Source organism: Echinops telfairi, unplaced genomic scaffold (assembly GCF_000313985.2).
Source record: "Echinops telfairi isolate 266 unplaced genomic scaffold, ASM31398v2 ScPeMD7_7400;HRSCAF=8409, whole genome shotgun sequence".
In the NCBI taxonomy this organism is placed as follows: Eukaryota; Metazoa; Chordata; class Mammalia; order Afrosoricida; family Tenrecidae; genus Echinops; species Echinops telfairi.
The window spans coordinates 13,145,207-13,160,723 of record NW_022111300.1 but is presented as its reverse complement, the minus strand read 5'-3'; the positions used below and the strand labels follow the sequence as shown (position 1 = coordinate 13,160,723).

The following is a 15,517-nucleotide window of genomic DNA, read 5'->3' as shown; positions in this document are numbered from 1 at the left end:
CAAGCTCTCTGTGATGCCCTGAGTTCAGAGAGAAGACCACTGACCGCAACAAAAGCGAGAAACTTCACGTCATCCCAGACCTTTCTCCTTCCGATTCCAGGCATGTCTGATTTGTTCTTCTGAGAACCTTCTCAGCCCATCTTCTGTTCCTGTGCCCGCATCCCCTTGCTCTAGTTCAGTCCTGAGCTTGCTGGCTTAGTGGCTTCTCATTGCCTTCCCTGCCTCAGTTGCTCAGCTTTTCCCTCCATCCTCTATTTCACCCAGGAATCTTGGTTAAAATCTCAGCCTCTGTCCTGTAAAACCAGACAAAGTGCAGTGGCTTTAGTTTTGAGGCAGGTGTTAGGTAGTAGAAGGATGGTCAGGTAAGCTGTATAGCCCATCTAAGCCTATCTCCCAGCTCCCCTCTGCTCAGTGGTAAACTTTTAAGAGGTATTTAAAACTGGCTGGCAATCCTGAGTCAGAAAGTCAAACATGAAGGAGATGAACCTGTCCAAAGGAACTTGAGTCTCTGGTCTGAGCCCTGACCTCTCCTGTCCTGCCCCCAAAATACTCTGGATCCTGGCGCAGCCTTGACCTCAGGGAGAGTGGGGCTCCTCTAGCCTCTTCATCATGAGAGCGATCTCTTGTGACCAGCTAAAGATCCTGAGTGGGAACAAGGGCCAGGCCTAGGCGTAGCTTGTTTTAGAACGTGTGAATGTGTAGACATATTGTGTGGGGGCCTCCATTTATACTCTTTCATGAATATTGCTTAGACATCTGTAATTTTAAAAACTCAATAGATGGCTCTAATATATGTTTTAAACTCACTGTTATTGTATTAATTCTGGCTCATAGTGACCCTACAGGATAATGTAAAACTGCCCCTTTGTGTTTCTGAGATTAAAAAAAAATCTTTACAGGAATGTGCAGCCTCAATTTTGCTCCTCAGAGTGGCTGGTGGGCTCAAACTGCTGACCTTGTGATGAACAGTTGTGTATAACATGTCTGTAGAATATAATACTAACCCTTGAGTTTGAAATACAAGGTTCTATAATCTCCTAGAAGAGTTGTGGTATCCGTAGTGGTTAGACATTGGGTTAACTGCAAGGCCAGCAGTTCAACACCACCATTGGCTCCATGTGAGAAAGATGAGGCTCTCTACGCCCATCAAGGGTTACCCATCTCAGATACCCTCAGAGGAAGCACTACAGCCTATAAGGTACCTATGAGTTGGAATCTACTCGATGACAGTGAGTTTGCATTAGTTTTGTTTATTTGTTTGTTTGCGAATGATGATCTACTAAGCGATTGGATGGCACAACTGGTTTGCACTCATCTAACCAAAAGTGACCACACGCACAAAGAAGATCTGCTCATTGGCCTCCATAAAGATTGCAGTTCTACTCCGCAGCACAAGGGGTCAGCAGGGGTCAGAAGTGACTCCACAGCAATAGGTTCCATTGGGGGTTTGCTCACTTGCTTGCTTGCTTGCTTTTAATGAACTCTAACTCATCGGGAGAAGGTCCTCCCAGCCTTCCTAGAACCATTTCCCGTTCTGCTCCTTTATGCACACTGAGTACTGTATCATTGATTCCATCAACATGCTGACCCCCTACTCTGACTATTCAAAATTTACTCAGAGTCCAGGACCCAACCCTAATTCTGCATCTACATGAAACTCTTTCATCTCAGAGCTGAAAACGATCCCTTGCTCTTCTATAGTCTGATGTGACTTTGTTTGCTCCTCTACTATTGACTCTTGCAAAATCATCTCTTCATTCCCATTATTTGTATCCCCGTGTGGTGTTTGTAACTAGATAGCCTCGCCCTAAAGGTAAGAAATTATACTGGTTCATTTCCGTGTTCACTCTTAGGCCTTGCAAATCATCAGCACTCAACCAATGGCTGTTGGGATGTAAATTAGTCAACTCACTAAATTAGCATCCTACTAGCCAGGTGGGAGAGCTGGTGGTGTAGTGATTAGGCATTGGACTGCAAACTGCAAGGTCAGCAGTTTGAAATAACCAACCGCTCCACAGGAGAAAGATGGGGCTCTCTATTCCCATCAAGAATTACAATCTTGGAAGCTCACAGGGCCAGTTCTACCCTGCCCTATAGGTCACTGTGAGTCAGCATCAACTCACTGGCAGTGAGTGAGTCGCCAGATATTGGCTACACGTGACACCCTGGAATGTTCCAACCTTGTGTTACTGAATCATACAGGAGCCAGGTTTGCCCTCCCAGGTCAGGAAACTAAACCAAATTCATAAGACGCAAGTCCACATCATCAGGAGGAGGAAAGAAGGAAAGTGCAGGCTGCCCGGATTTTTTCTTTAACATTAGATAAGTACTCAGAGAACATGAAGCAGTTTGTTTGGGTCAGAACTTGGGCCCCTGACTTGCCCTCCAGGGTACGCATGGCAGTGCCATTCTCTGCTGCATCTCCAGGGTCGCACGACCTGTAGAACAGGCCCAGGGATTGCAGCACCTTGCGCTCGCCTTACCAAAATGGCCATGCGCTCCAGGGGCTTCTTTTGTTTTAAAGATATTTTCCTTTTTCAACTTCAGCACTAATGGAACTAGTAAAGATCCCAGTCCCTTAATTCTCTCTAAAGATTACCTTCAACAACTGGAAATTGGACTTTTTAAAAGCCATCCTAATTAGGAAATCTCTTTTTTAACTCTCAAAAGCAAGTTGGAAAGGGTCAAAAGTGGCGACAGTAATCATGGTTAACGTTTATAAGAGATGGCTTTGATCGAAGCTCAGATGACTTCCGAATGTAGAAACTGATGAAGACAAGTCAGAGGGCAGCGACCCTCCAGTTTGACTAGAACCCAAGACAGTTAGACTAGTATGTCCGGGTGGCATCTGAAAAACTCACTGCCATCAGTCGATGCTGACTCGTAGCAACCCTCCAGCCCAGAGGAGACCTGCCCCTGGGGGGTTCTGAGACTGTCGCTTTTTACAGGAGTACAAAGCCTCATCTTTCTGAGAGCAGCTGGGGGGTTCAAACTATTAACCTAGCAGTTAGCAGCCCAACGTGTAACCCATTGCTCCATCAGGGCTCCTGGTTTCGTATTGATATTGTCAAAACAAAGAGAAGTGAGAAAATAGCCCTGGGTTGTCTTAAAAGTATGAACATCATGAAGAAGATAACAGTTGGAATCAGGAAAAGTGTTTATTAGTAACCACGTGAAAGCTATTAGCAAGCAGTATACAAATAGTTCCCACTCAAACACATGGAATGTTTCTTAACAATAATGAGCAATAATTGCGCAAGTCACTCAATGCTGGGTACTTCATTAATTTGCTGCAGCACCCTAATGAGGGTAGGTATTTTAATCACCATTTTATGCACATGGCTTGAGAGCGTAGTAATGTTCTCAGTATTTCAGTGCCTCTTCTTGTTAGCTTCCATCCTTGGCACCCAATTCAGAGCTACCTATTAAAAGCTACCATAGGGCTGTCTTGGCTGTAGTGTTTAAGAAAGCAGGTCACCAGGCTTAACACTCAGTCATGGTAATGACTTCAAGAACTTTCATTGTGCAAGAAGTATGCTGACTTTTATATATGATTACAATGACGTAAGTCTCATTATGTTACCTTATGAGGGAGGCAGGTTCAGATGTGGGCAATTAGGTCACAGAGGTGAAAGGAGATTTGCCAGTAGCTGCACCAAATTGAATACGGTGCTCCAACCCCACCGTGTGACTGCATTGCTGTGTTATCACGCTATCCATATCTTCTGATGAAGACCCTTCAGAATCCTGGCATATCTCACTCTGAAACCCTTTTCTGTGTCATGATGTGCATTTGTATTTTCTCTGCTAGTTGTACTACGAATTAAACGAGCCCCCACATAATCACCCTAATGAGCTGTCCAATGTTGACACCAACATCCTCACAATCAGCTGTGAGACTGCAGAATACAGATGTATTTGATTTGCTATGTCTTTTTTCAAAGAATCTTAATCAAGGTGAGCGTATACTCACTCTATGGAGCTTTAAATTACTTTTTAGTTAAACAAATGAAAAAAAATGAATGAATCTGTTCTCAGAGAAAATTATTTATCGCCTGGAAAGAGATTAAGAAAAGAGAAGGAAAAATGCACTGAGATAAGCTACTACCCGGTGGCACTTTTCCTTGGCAGAACCACGCAACAGTACTATGGATATAAAACCGGAATAGAAATACACTCCGCTATCCGCATCCTCTGTTAAACCTATGTTTGTTCTTTAATTTTCCAGAAAAATCATAAATAAATCTTCCGTTAAAACTCTTGTGTCAGTTCTTCGTTATTAAAAATAATGGCATCATTGCACATAGTGTGGGAAAAAATATGGGATACTGGAACACTGTGCTGAAAATGTAGTCTCTATTAAAAAGAATAAAAATAGTAAGTGTACCATCCAATGGAAGTGAATAAAACAACCTAAAAGTATTTCACCCACTAAAAGAAAAAGGGAAACTCCAGAACCCACTGCCATTGAGTTGATTCCATAGCGTGGGAGAGGAGAATTGCCCTCGAGGGTTTCTGAGGCTGTAAATCCTTACCTCATCTTCCTCCTGTGAAGTAACTGGTGGGTTCTGACTGTTAACCTCCCAGTCAGTAATCTTACGCATGATTTTCTGGTCCACTTGTTTATCTCCTTTTCTTTCTCTCTTGAGTTTCCCTAGCCCTATTCCTTCCTGCTTGTTCGTAACAGCACTTGAAGATCAGCTGCATAAATGAAAATTTTTCATGTAGCAGAATTCATCAGTCAAATGGTTAGCACCATCACTTGAGATTTCTCTCCAAACACATTACACCAATCACAGTACCCGACTTCTGCTATCAGAACACAGTCGGTAGAGACCCTGTCAAGCAGGAGAGCAGTCAGGCAACACAGACTCCCTGCAGAAAGTGTTTCACTGGTTTCCTGGGGTTAAAGCCAGGGACTGAATGGAACAGAGTTGAGTTGTCCTGGGTTTGAATATACATGCTATAATGGTTAACAACAGTGGAGATTTAGAACAGTATCAGGAGCCCCGATGGTGGGATGGGCCAAGCACTGGGCTGTTCCCTTAAAGGTTTGTCAATCAAACCCATCAGCCACTTCCTGGGTGGTCTGCTTCTATAAGAATTTACTGTCTGGGAAACCCTAGGAAACGGTACTCCTTTGCCCTCTAGGGCAACTATGAATCCATAAGGACATTTAAAACACGTTTTTCAGAAGCTGTTGTGGTTAGTTCTCATAGAATCAGCTAGGACTCCTGGTGATTTTATATACAACAAAATGAAACTTTGCCTGGCCCTTTGCCATTTTCCTTACCATGTCTGCCTCCATTTTGTAAAGAAGTGTCATTGTTGTTAGGTCGTTTTTGTCTTAAGAAGTGGTGCTGTTAGCCATCAAGTCAGTTCTGTATACAACAGAACTGAACACCGCCCGGGACGGGGCCATCCTCACAATTGTCTGAGCCCATCACAGCAGCCACTGTGTCAGTCAGTCTCCTGGAGGGTCTTCCTCTTTTTCATTGATCTTCTGCTTTACCAAGGAAGATGCCCCTTTTTTGTTGTTGTTTGGTTCTTTGTTTGCTTTTTTTGTTGTTATGATGCCCTTTTCAAGGCTCCGGTCTCAACGGATAACTCAAAGCCATGTCATCCTTGCCTCTAAGGAGCATTCTGGCTGTACTTCTTCCAGACGGGTTTGTTTGTCCTTCTGACCTTTCCACGATGTGGTCAATGTTCTGTGCCATCACCACAATTCAAAAGGATCAATTCTTCTTCCTCCTTAATTGTCCACCTTCCACATGCATATGAAGCGGTTGAAAATATCAGGGTTTGGGTCAGGTTCACCTCAGTCCTCAAAGTGACTTTAAGAATTCAGGACTATTACTCCAGGTCATTTCTATAGAATCCATACTCTCAATATGGCATAGCCCCATAGCCAACCCCGAACATGGAGCGCACCCAGCCTTAATGAAGGGATTTCCCTGACACCGTCTGCCGATTTTCGTGTGTTTCTGTACGTTGCTGAGGGACATGCTCTTTGACCTCCATCAGGACCGCAAGTAAAGTAAGTGCTTAGCAAGTTTCCTACTTCTACTTAGAAAGAAAAAAGTGACAACAGTCTCCCTTTGACTATGAAACTAATTTTATTTAACTTTATTTTGTAAAGAGAAGAAATTTCTGGAAGGAAAAGAAATGCGGACAAGTAGTGAAAAAAATCAGTGCATGAGAAAGGGTCCCAGTGAAAGCAGCCACATTTTTCTTATCCTTAATGTGGAAAAAGTTATTATCCACAGAAGTGTTATGTTACATTCTGTGGCCAATCATCAAACACGGATGGAATAAACAAGACTCTTCACTGTTTCATCATTGGTATGTGTCTTGCCCAAAATGTATTAGAAGGGAATATTTTCATCATACTATTACTGGATAATTCAATTACGCCAATGTTCTGTGGATGTAGAATAATGTAATTTACTATGTTGAATGATTAGCCAATCAGATTGTCCTCATTTTCAAAAGCAATGGATTGACTAGAATGTGACTATAAACAAAACAGATTTTATTAAGTATAATCTACTTTGTACACAAATGAAATTAATTCTTTGCCCGACCTAAAGCTTTGAAAATGAAAGACCGAAATTGAACACATGCTTCCAATTTTGGTTCTGTGACTAAGATGACACTTAATATAAAAGTTACAATTTAACTTCCCCTCAAGTATTTCATACTTGAGTCTAAATGACTCTTAGAAATATGCTCATCGACAGATGGGAGCCACTTATGGCCTCATAAACTCCAAAGCAAGTGAAATTATCTCAGCAAAATAAAAAGGGATCACAATCAAGCCTCAGCTGGTTATCTCAGAAATGATTAATGCATTGCACATTGGTTCAATGGTGCAATAAATATTGACAGATAATCACCCTTCTTCATACAAGGGAAATATTGAAGAGATAAATGTCCGTGATGTATGCTTTCAATCAATCGATAGGAAAGTTTGGACAAGTGCCCTGTAAGGTTGTGCCCAGAACCGTGGAGGCTAGGGAAGAGAGCACACGCATGGTGCCTGCTCGGAGGGGGTTTCCATCTTGAAAGCGAAGACGAGCATACCTCAAACGTGATACAGAATAACCGAACCTGTGCCACTGCAAGTTTTCTTATTAACTATTCAATAGACGGATCATGGAGTCCCTGCGCGTGAAAACCGCTAACATGCTCAGCTGCTAACTGAAAGGATGGAATTTTCAATCTACCCAGAAGCACCTTGGGAGAAAATCCCGATCATTTACTTCCCCCAAACCAGCCCTTATAATCACTGTGGGTCGCAGTTCTATTCTGCTGCGCGTGAAGTCAAAAGGATTTGGACTTGACTTAATGACAAGTGGTATTTGTGGGATAGGCATTGTGGGAGTTTGGGGAAGCTGGGGTCAAGGGAAAGTGTTCTTGGCAAAGACAGAAATTTAACAAGTTCTCAGTGGAGGGGCAGCTATTTAAAGGCATGACCCTAATGGAGAATTTCGGAAGCCAAAGTTATTGAGATTTGGTTCAGGAGGAAATGTAGCATGGTAGCACTGTAAAAAAGTTTGGAACATGACCTCAGGAAAATTTGTGTGGAATTTTCCTGAAACTTTATCCAGTATTTTCCTTTTGCTCCAGATCAACTGTGTCAAGTCTTCAATCTCTGCACTACATGCATTTTCTCCCATTTCCAAGCCCGGTCCCGTCTACACGACAGGCTGAATGAGACATGTAAAGTGCAAATCGCGTCTCATCCTCCTCTCTACAGCATCCACTGGCTTACACTGCACCTCCGGGGAATCCCTCCATCACTCATCTTTCAGTTGGTCTAACTGCAGTGGTTTACATGTTGCTCTGATGCTGGAAGCAGTGTGACCTGCAGTTAAAATACCAACCATCACCCAGGGCGAACAAATGTTGGTGAAGCTTGTAGACTAAGAAGAAACTTGGGGGGGGAGGGGATAAGCTGCCCCCCTTCAGAGGGATTAGCCACTGAAATGCTCAACATGAGAACAAACAGCTGCAAACATCCACTAATAACCAGAACATGGAATGTTTGAAATATCAATCTAGGAAATATTTAAGTTGTCAAAAAAAAAAAAAAAGGAGAACACACTAAGATCTATATCCTAGGTTATCAGTGAAGTGAAATGCACTGGGAGTGGCCGTTTTTAATTAGACCATCATGTGGTTTACTCTGCTAGGAGTGAACATTTCAAGAAAGATGGTCGCATGCATTTTCAGAAAGAACATTTCAAGGACTATGTTGGAGGGCAATGTTGCATTTGACAGGAAAATATCTACATGCCTACAAGACCTTTAAAATTCAGCTATTATTCAAATTTACATACCAAGCATGAAAGCCCACAATGGATTAACTGAAGAAGTCTACTTGCTTCTTTCATCTGAAATTGATAAAGCAGGCCGTCAGGATGCATTGGTCATCACTAGCAATTGTCATACAGGACTTGGAAACGAAGAGGAAGACTGGGTAGTTGAAAAATATGGCATTGGTGATAGGAAAGGAGCTATAAATCACATAAAAGCAGTTTACAAGATCAGTGAATTCTTCTCTGAGAGGAAACTTTTTCAACAACATAAACACTGAGTATACCCATGGACATAGACACACACCCCAGGTAGAATACATAGGAATCAAATGGACTACATTTATGGGAAGAGAGGGTGGAGCATCTCAATATCATCAATGACAGCACGGCCAGGAGCCAACTATGGAACAGACCGTTCGTTGCTCATATGTAAACTCAGGTGGAAAGGGAAGAAAACCCAAACCACGCCACACTCTTGAGCAGACTCAGCCTGAATTTAAAGACAATTTTAAGAACAGATGTAACGCATTGAACACGGATGACTGAAGACCAGCTGTTGTGTAGAATGGCATCAAGAGCATCTTACATGAAGAAAGCAAGTGGCCATTAGAAAGACAGGAAAAAGAAAACTGAAAGAAAAGGCCAGAGTGAGTGGCAGGGGAGATGGAAATGCGCTCTTGAACATAGAGTAGCTAACACAAAGGAAAGAAATCATGCAGTACAAAGAGTGAACTGCAGAATATTTCGAAGGAGCGCTCAAGAACAAGAAAAGCACTCTAAGAATGTGTACAAAGACCTAGAACTAGAAGACCAAAGGGGAAAAAAGAACGTGCTCGTCAAATACCAAGCAGAAAGAAATGAAGGGGAAAAATCCACATTTTCAAGTTGCCATTTTGAAAGAGTCTGTGGACAAAATAGTAAATGAACCAGGGTTCATCAAAAGAAGATAGAAGACATGCGGAGTCCCTGTATCAAAAAGAACTGGTTGACATTCAACCATATCAAGGGGTGGCATATGATCAAGAACGAGTGATGCTGAAGGAGGAGATCCAAGCTGCACTGAAAGCAATAGCAAAAATAAAGGCTTCAGGATTGACAGAATCCCCACTGAGATGCTTCAACAAACTGATGAAGCACTGAAAGCACTCACTCATCTATGCAAAGAAATTTGAAGACAGTTATCTGGCCAATTGACTAGAAAAGAGCCATATTTGTGCTGTTCCAAAGAAAAGTGACCTGGCAAAGTGCAGAAATGATCAAACAATGTAGTCAAGATTACATGCAACTAAAATTTTATTGAAGGTCATTTTAAATGGTTGCATATATGTAGACTCTAATCATGAAGCTTTCGGTTAGCAGCATCAACCATTTATACCACCCAGGGACTAACTTACATCTGCAACATATCATCAAGAAACATCTAGACTAGTGTTTGACCATACAACGAAGTTCCAGAGCCTACCCAAGTTAACACGTACAATTAACCATCCCAATTCCCATGGCAGTCCTCCCCAGACTGCAACTGTGTAGGGGTGGAGGCTTGAAAATGCCTTGAAGGATACGCTGAACAGAAAAAATGACTGGATGAGAGTAAAAATATGAATTTTGGGGAGCAAAATGATGTCAGTTACCCTGGAGATGACCACTGAAGGGTGCTGTAGCCCCAGAGAAGTTATTTCAAAATACAGTAAATGAAAATATTCTCTTCTATTTTTCTGACCATTCCTCTAAGTTGCTACCTAGATTATGAAAATTAGATTTTGCTAAAAATGAGTTGGTCGTATGGGCCTGACCAAAAAGCAGTTAGTCATTGTGTGGACTGAACCTTCAGGTGATCTGTTTGCATGGGCCTTTAGTCATGGCAGGAAGTGGGTAGTTTCCCTTAATACATCACTTGCCATGCAAACAGCATAGTACAGCTCTTCTCGTTTATAAAAGACACCTGGACCAGATTCTCCAGGCACTAGGGTTTTATCCGGAGTTGAAAGATACATTCAACCTTTCTCGTGTCATCAGTGATTCAGGTACAGAGCCCAGAAGTCACTCATTCTGTTCCAGTTGCCTGGATTCTGGGGGATTTCCTTTAACTGGGGAGAGTAGCACCCTGACAAGAGTCAAGGCAGACAATTGGACCTCTCTTGCCCATTAGCACAAATACACTCTCCTAGCTCAGGAGGGGACATGTTCTGGACCAAAGAGTCACAAGCTGCAGGTCATGACCACGGGTAAACAAGTTCTTTCCCCTGGTCGGCAAACTGATCCGGAATTTCCAGTGAAAGTCTTTGGACATCACAGGTGAACTCAATTCCACACACTTTCATTTTGCTCTAATATTGGTAGCAAGTTAGAGACCTACACTTATGGGAAGTCCTCAAAAACTCTCCTGCACGAAGCCTGAGATTTCCTTTCAGTGAACAACCAGTGCCCCTTCATGCGAAAAGTAGATCATATTCAAAATCTAGGATATTATTTTTAAGCAAAGCATGCCAAGATACCTTTGCCCCTTCCAAGGAGCAGCTTATAAAATTGCAATGAGGAAAAGGAGAGTGAAGATGGGGCGATATGTCTAGGACTTTTAGAGAATCATGCCTGCTTGCTTTACTATCAATATGTCTCTATAAACACCTTAAAGAAGATCTCTGTTCATCCATCTCTCAAAATATTAAAGAATTATGATTGGAGATCAGCACTAGTCCCCCAACTGTTCTATAAAAATCAACAACTAGACAAACAAACAAAAGGTGTTGGCGTGGTCCAACATCTCTCCATCCTATCTATCCACCAGCAGCATACTGTTGCGCATCCCAGGCTTGGCCGCAGGTGGCAGGAACCCACTGGGGCCTCTTCAGTCCAACAGAAGCTCATTTCATACGAGTTCCAGCAAGAAGTTTTCTGGACACAGAAGACTCGCACCCTCGGGCTCAGGGATCAAAAATGGTGCCCCTCACACCTGGCCTTGCAAAGAAAGAGGGTGCGAAAGAGGAGACAGTGACCTCAGATGCCTCTTACTTCCTTTATTTAAAACTCATTTTATTGGGGGCTCGTACATCTCTTATCACAATGCGTGCATCCATCCATTGTGTCAAACACATTTGTACATGTGTTGCCATCATCCTTCTCAAAACATTTGCTTTCTACTTGAGCCCTTGGTATTAGCTCCTCATTTTTTCCCCTCCCTCTCCACCCCACCCTACCTCACAAACCCTCAATAATTATAAATTATTATTTTGTCATGTCTTACACTGTCCAACATCTGTTGCCCTTTTATTGAGATATAGAATCAAGTATAGTCATCTTTCAGGGCTTTCATCCTGAAGCTTCTAATCCACTCCACCACCACTCCCAGCAAAGTTTCTAAATTTAAAATTACAGTGAGGAAGTGAATGTACCTTTATTCATGAATAGGCATGACCTTGCCGACTTATCATTCCATCATCTCTTAGTGTCCGCAGGGCTCTATTTATTCTGCACTCGCGGGTCACAACCCACTGGGATCCCCTCTTGCCTTGCTGCCAGTTTAGTCCCGGCATTCTTCTTTCGCATTCTGCCCCTCACAATGAACCCTCCTCAGCTTGACCTCAGGATCCCCAGGGCAGGATCTGGGGCGACAGGCAAATGGTGCCTCCTCGCTCAGGGCCCGGGCTACCAATCGTAACACCGAAATACAAGTTGCCTGATCTCAAGAAGAGTCGGGCCGGGCTCAGCGTTGCTCCAAGCCGAGCTGTCAGATAACACAGGCAGATGGAAGCCAGACAGGGCGGGGGCTGCCACTCAAAGGTGCTGACACAGGCGAATCTGATCTGGGCTTGGCTGATGCTTAACCGAATGAGAGCAATGGACGGTAAGGCTGCCGGTGGCACTGCTGCTCTCACAGTTGGCATGGCTGTTACCAGGCTTAACTTTGGACCAGGAGGCAGTAGGTTGGGGGAGGAACAGGTCCCTAAGTATAAGCAGCTTCCTGAGATGCATGCCCTCAGAACATGCAAAATCCCTTAGCTCTGTGGTGATCTTCATCCAGCGCTTCCTTTGGGGCCCTGCTTCTCTTTGTGGCTGCTCTTTGTTCCTCTTATCAATCACTGCCCCGGTCTCTCCATATTTTTTAGTCTAGCCTCAAGGGAGTGTAGGCTACAGTCTCTAGGGCTTAGCTGGCTCTCTCTCGCCACCTGGTCAGAGCCCAGGCTTCCAGCCACCTCATGGTTTTCCAGTTGGCCTTGTGATGAGTTTCACCTCTCACCAAATCAGTGCCCACTGGAATTCTCCCTGCTGCTGCAAACAGGGTCCATTTTCAGTGACGGTTCCAGTCTGAAGTTGAAAAGTCAACATTGGACATGACATTCCCAGTGTAGCGGGAACATCCGAGAAGAAAGGCATGGTCAGGTGGAATTCGTGTTTTGTCGAAGCCTACTCTGTGTCAGACACGGCGCTGAGTGTTTCTTAACTTCATTTACTAGAGTTAATATTCAAAAGGATTCATCTTCCCTTGCCATCAGCATGTCAGAATCAGAGAACTGAGATTCTAACACAAGTTTCAGTAAAAGTCTAAAAAGGCCTTTTGGTTCAGTTGCTTTCCTGTCTGTTTGGTGCAGCTCAAGTTCACAGGACTATGGTTCCATGGAACTTGAAAGGATTCGTGTTCTCCATTGTATTTTAAATATATTTTTAAAATATATTTTGCCTATATATGCAAACACACCCCATGAATGCTTATGAAGGAAGAATGATTAAGATGAGATAGAATTTGGGTGTTTGGCATTGTGTATCCCACCCAAATGCCAACAAAATCTCAACAAATACCTTTTAGAATTTGTGTCTTAAAGCTGAGGAACAGGGAGTGCTGAAAGTTCATTTACTCTTCAAAGGAAGACTGTGCCCTCCCCATATGCTCTCATCTCAAGATGTCTTTGTTCTCTGGCTGGACTTTCACCGGAGAGAGTTCAACAACGTGCCTGTGGTGCAGGCTTGGATTTCCAGCCCTCTCCCCCAAAGCCCTCAATCAATGACTGATTGGACTGGGTAGGCTAACTCTGGGCGCTTGTTCTACTTGGCTCTTGGAGTTCCCGAGTTCCTGAGTAGAACTCAGCTCCAGTGCCCACCGTGCTAACTTGCTTGCTACTTCACGCTTTATTCTTGGTCTTCTGTCTCTGTCTCAGTTCCTCACTTTTGTGCCAATGTTTTCTGGAATCGATTCTCAGATAAACTATTTTCATTCCAATCCTGGTGTCAGGATCTGCTTCTAGGAAAAGACAGCCAGTGCTCTAAAATCTCCCAAGAAATACGTAGAGAACCCAGATGGTCAGACTCAAAACCCATCCTTCTCAATCTCCTTCACTAACCTCTCCAGCCACCCCACCTTTGGCCTCACAGCAATGTTCTTCCCCCTTGCTCTTCCTTTGACCTTGACTTTTTTCTTACTTCATAGTTGCCACCACTCATCTATCTGTGTCTAGTATTGCACTGCCTGCCGTGGGGCTATGATGCTGGAAGTTATGCCCTCAGTATGGCAAATACCAGCAGGGTCGTTCGTGTTGGACTAAAGGTTCCTGCAGAGCAAGCAAGAGAAATCTGGTGATCTACTGCTGCAAATGAATCAGAGGAGACCCTGTGGGTCACATGAGACTGTCATTCTGACATAGTGCTGGCAGGTGAGCTCCCGAGTGGCAGCAGTGATGAACTAGATGATACTGCCAATCATGGGAGTGTCTCAGGGCCAGCCAATATGTCATGCATGCGATGCCTGGGGTCACCATGAGGAGAACCAACCCCGCAACAACCAGCAACGCCCACAAGCGACATGGCAAGCTTGACAGGAGAGAGGAAAGAATGAGAACCGGACATTGTAACAGGCTTCACTGTATCAAAGTGCCGCTCTCATTCAAGTTTTGTATTTCTTTAAAATGTCAGGTGCTGTGCTAAATAAAGTTCCCTGGGTTGGACCTGAGAGAACTAGACCAACTTCTGAATGCCTCGAGGCCTTTACAGAGTGATGTTGTCAAGTTATTACCGGGTCCATCTTAATGTAGTTATCTGTAAGCTTGAAGAGGAAGCGATAGGCTCGTTCTTTCTACATCATTGAGGAAGAGGATGTCATGAGAAACCTCTGAGAGCTGATTGAACCTACAGGAGGGAAGCACATCTGCTTCAATAATTATAGTGCTCCCTGTTTTCAGTTCCTGGTGGCTTTGCCAAACCTACGCGCAGCACTGATCTTTACAAAACCTTTCTGTTGATGTTTATATTCTGTTACTTCATCAGCCCCCCATATTTTAAGCTTCTGTCACTTTAAAAGAATGCTTTTTAATAAAATTTAACTCAAAATTGAAAAATAAGCCATAATTTTACTCCCTGCATCTAGGATTATGAGCCTAGATTCTACTCTCTGGATCAACTTGAAGAGCATTACTTCACGAACTATTCTGAGTTGAAGCAGTGTGAGGGGTCGTGCAGAGCACAGGTGAAGAGTATCGGCTCATGGGTTTCTCCCGGTGCCCTGGTCCCGCATGTTCACTGGGCTCGCCTAGCACTTCCAGTGGCCTGCTCTTCTCTTTCATTTGCTTTGACTTTGTAGCCATTTCAATGGATTTTTTTTCTTCCCCATTTCATCTTTCAATTATCTTTTGCTCAACTTTCTTCTCCACCTCCCTATAAAATTTAACATTTTTCATACAAAGAGCCTTCAAATCATTGGGGAAAAGGTCACATTGTCTTTTTATTCCATTTTTCTATGAAGTTTGTGAAACCCCCTCATACACTTAACTTTGCTTAACACTGGAAGGGAGAGAGAAGAAAAAAAAAGGAGAGGTTGGAGGGGAGGAAGGAGGGGGAGGAGTAGATAAACCTGGAGAATACTTTTCACCTATAATATGTGTAATAAATAACTATCCATAGAATGGATCAAAAAGAATAACTAAGATTTACTGAGGACCTATTTTCCCTTAAGCGCTCTTAACATTCATTCCAGGTAATCCAACTAGTCTACAAGGATGGGTTTGATGACTGTCACCATTTCACTGACAAGGAGACTGAAGCTAGAAAAAGCACAAAAGATTCATCAAAGTTACTCAGACATAACATGGTAGAACATGGATGCAAAACTAGGTCGGTGTTTCTTTTTTTTTTTTAAATCATTTCATTAGGGGCTCATACAACTCATCACAATCCATACAGACATCAACTGTGTAAAGCGCATTTGTACATTC

At 43.2% G+C, this 15,517-nt stretch overlaps 1 protein-coding gene across 4 annotated transcripts in view; it reads left to right on the top strand.

The window, feature by feature from the left end:
• Positions 1–15,517, top strand: part of CHST9 (carbohydrate sulfotransferase 9) — a 287,603-nt gene that overhangs the window by 259,815 nt on the left and 12,271 nt on the right. Inside the window, exon 1 of one of the 4 annotated variants that reach the window (XM_045296063.1) lies at positions 15,340–15,416. The exons of the other annotated variants lie outside the window; for them this stretch is intronic. The gene's annotated coding sequence lies outside the window, so the exon portion shown is untranslated. Of the gene's footprint in view, positions 1–15,339; positions 15,417–15,517 lie in introns of those variants that run through there. 4 annotated transcript variants of the gene reach the window in all.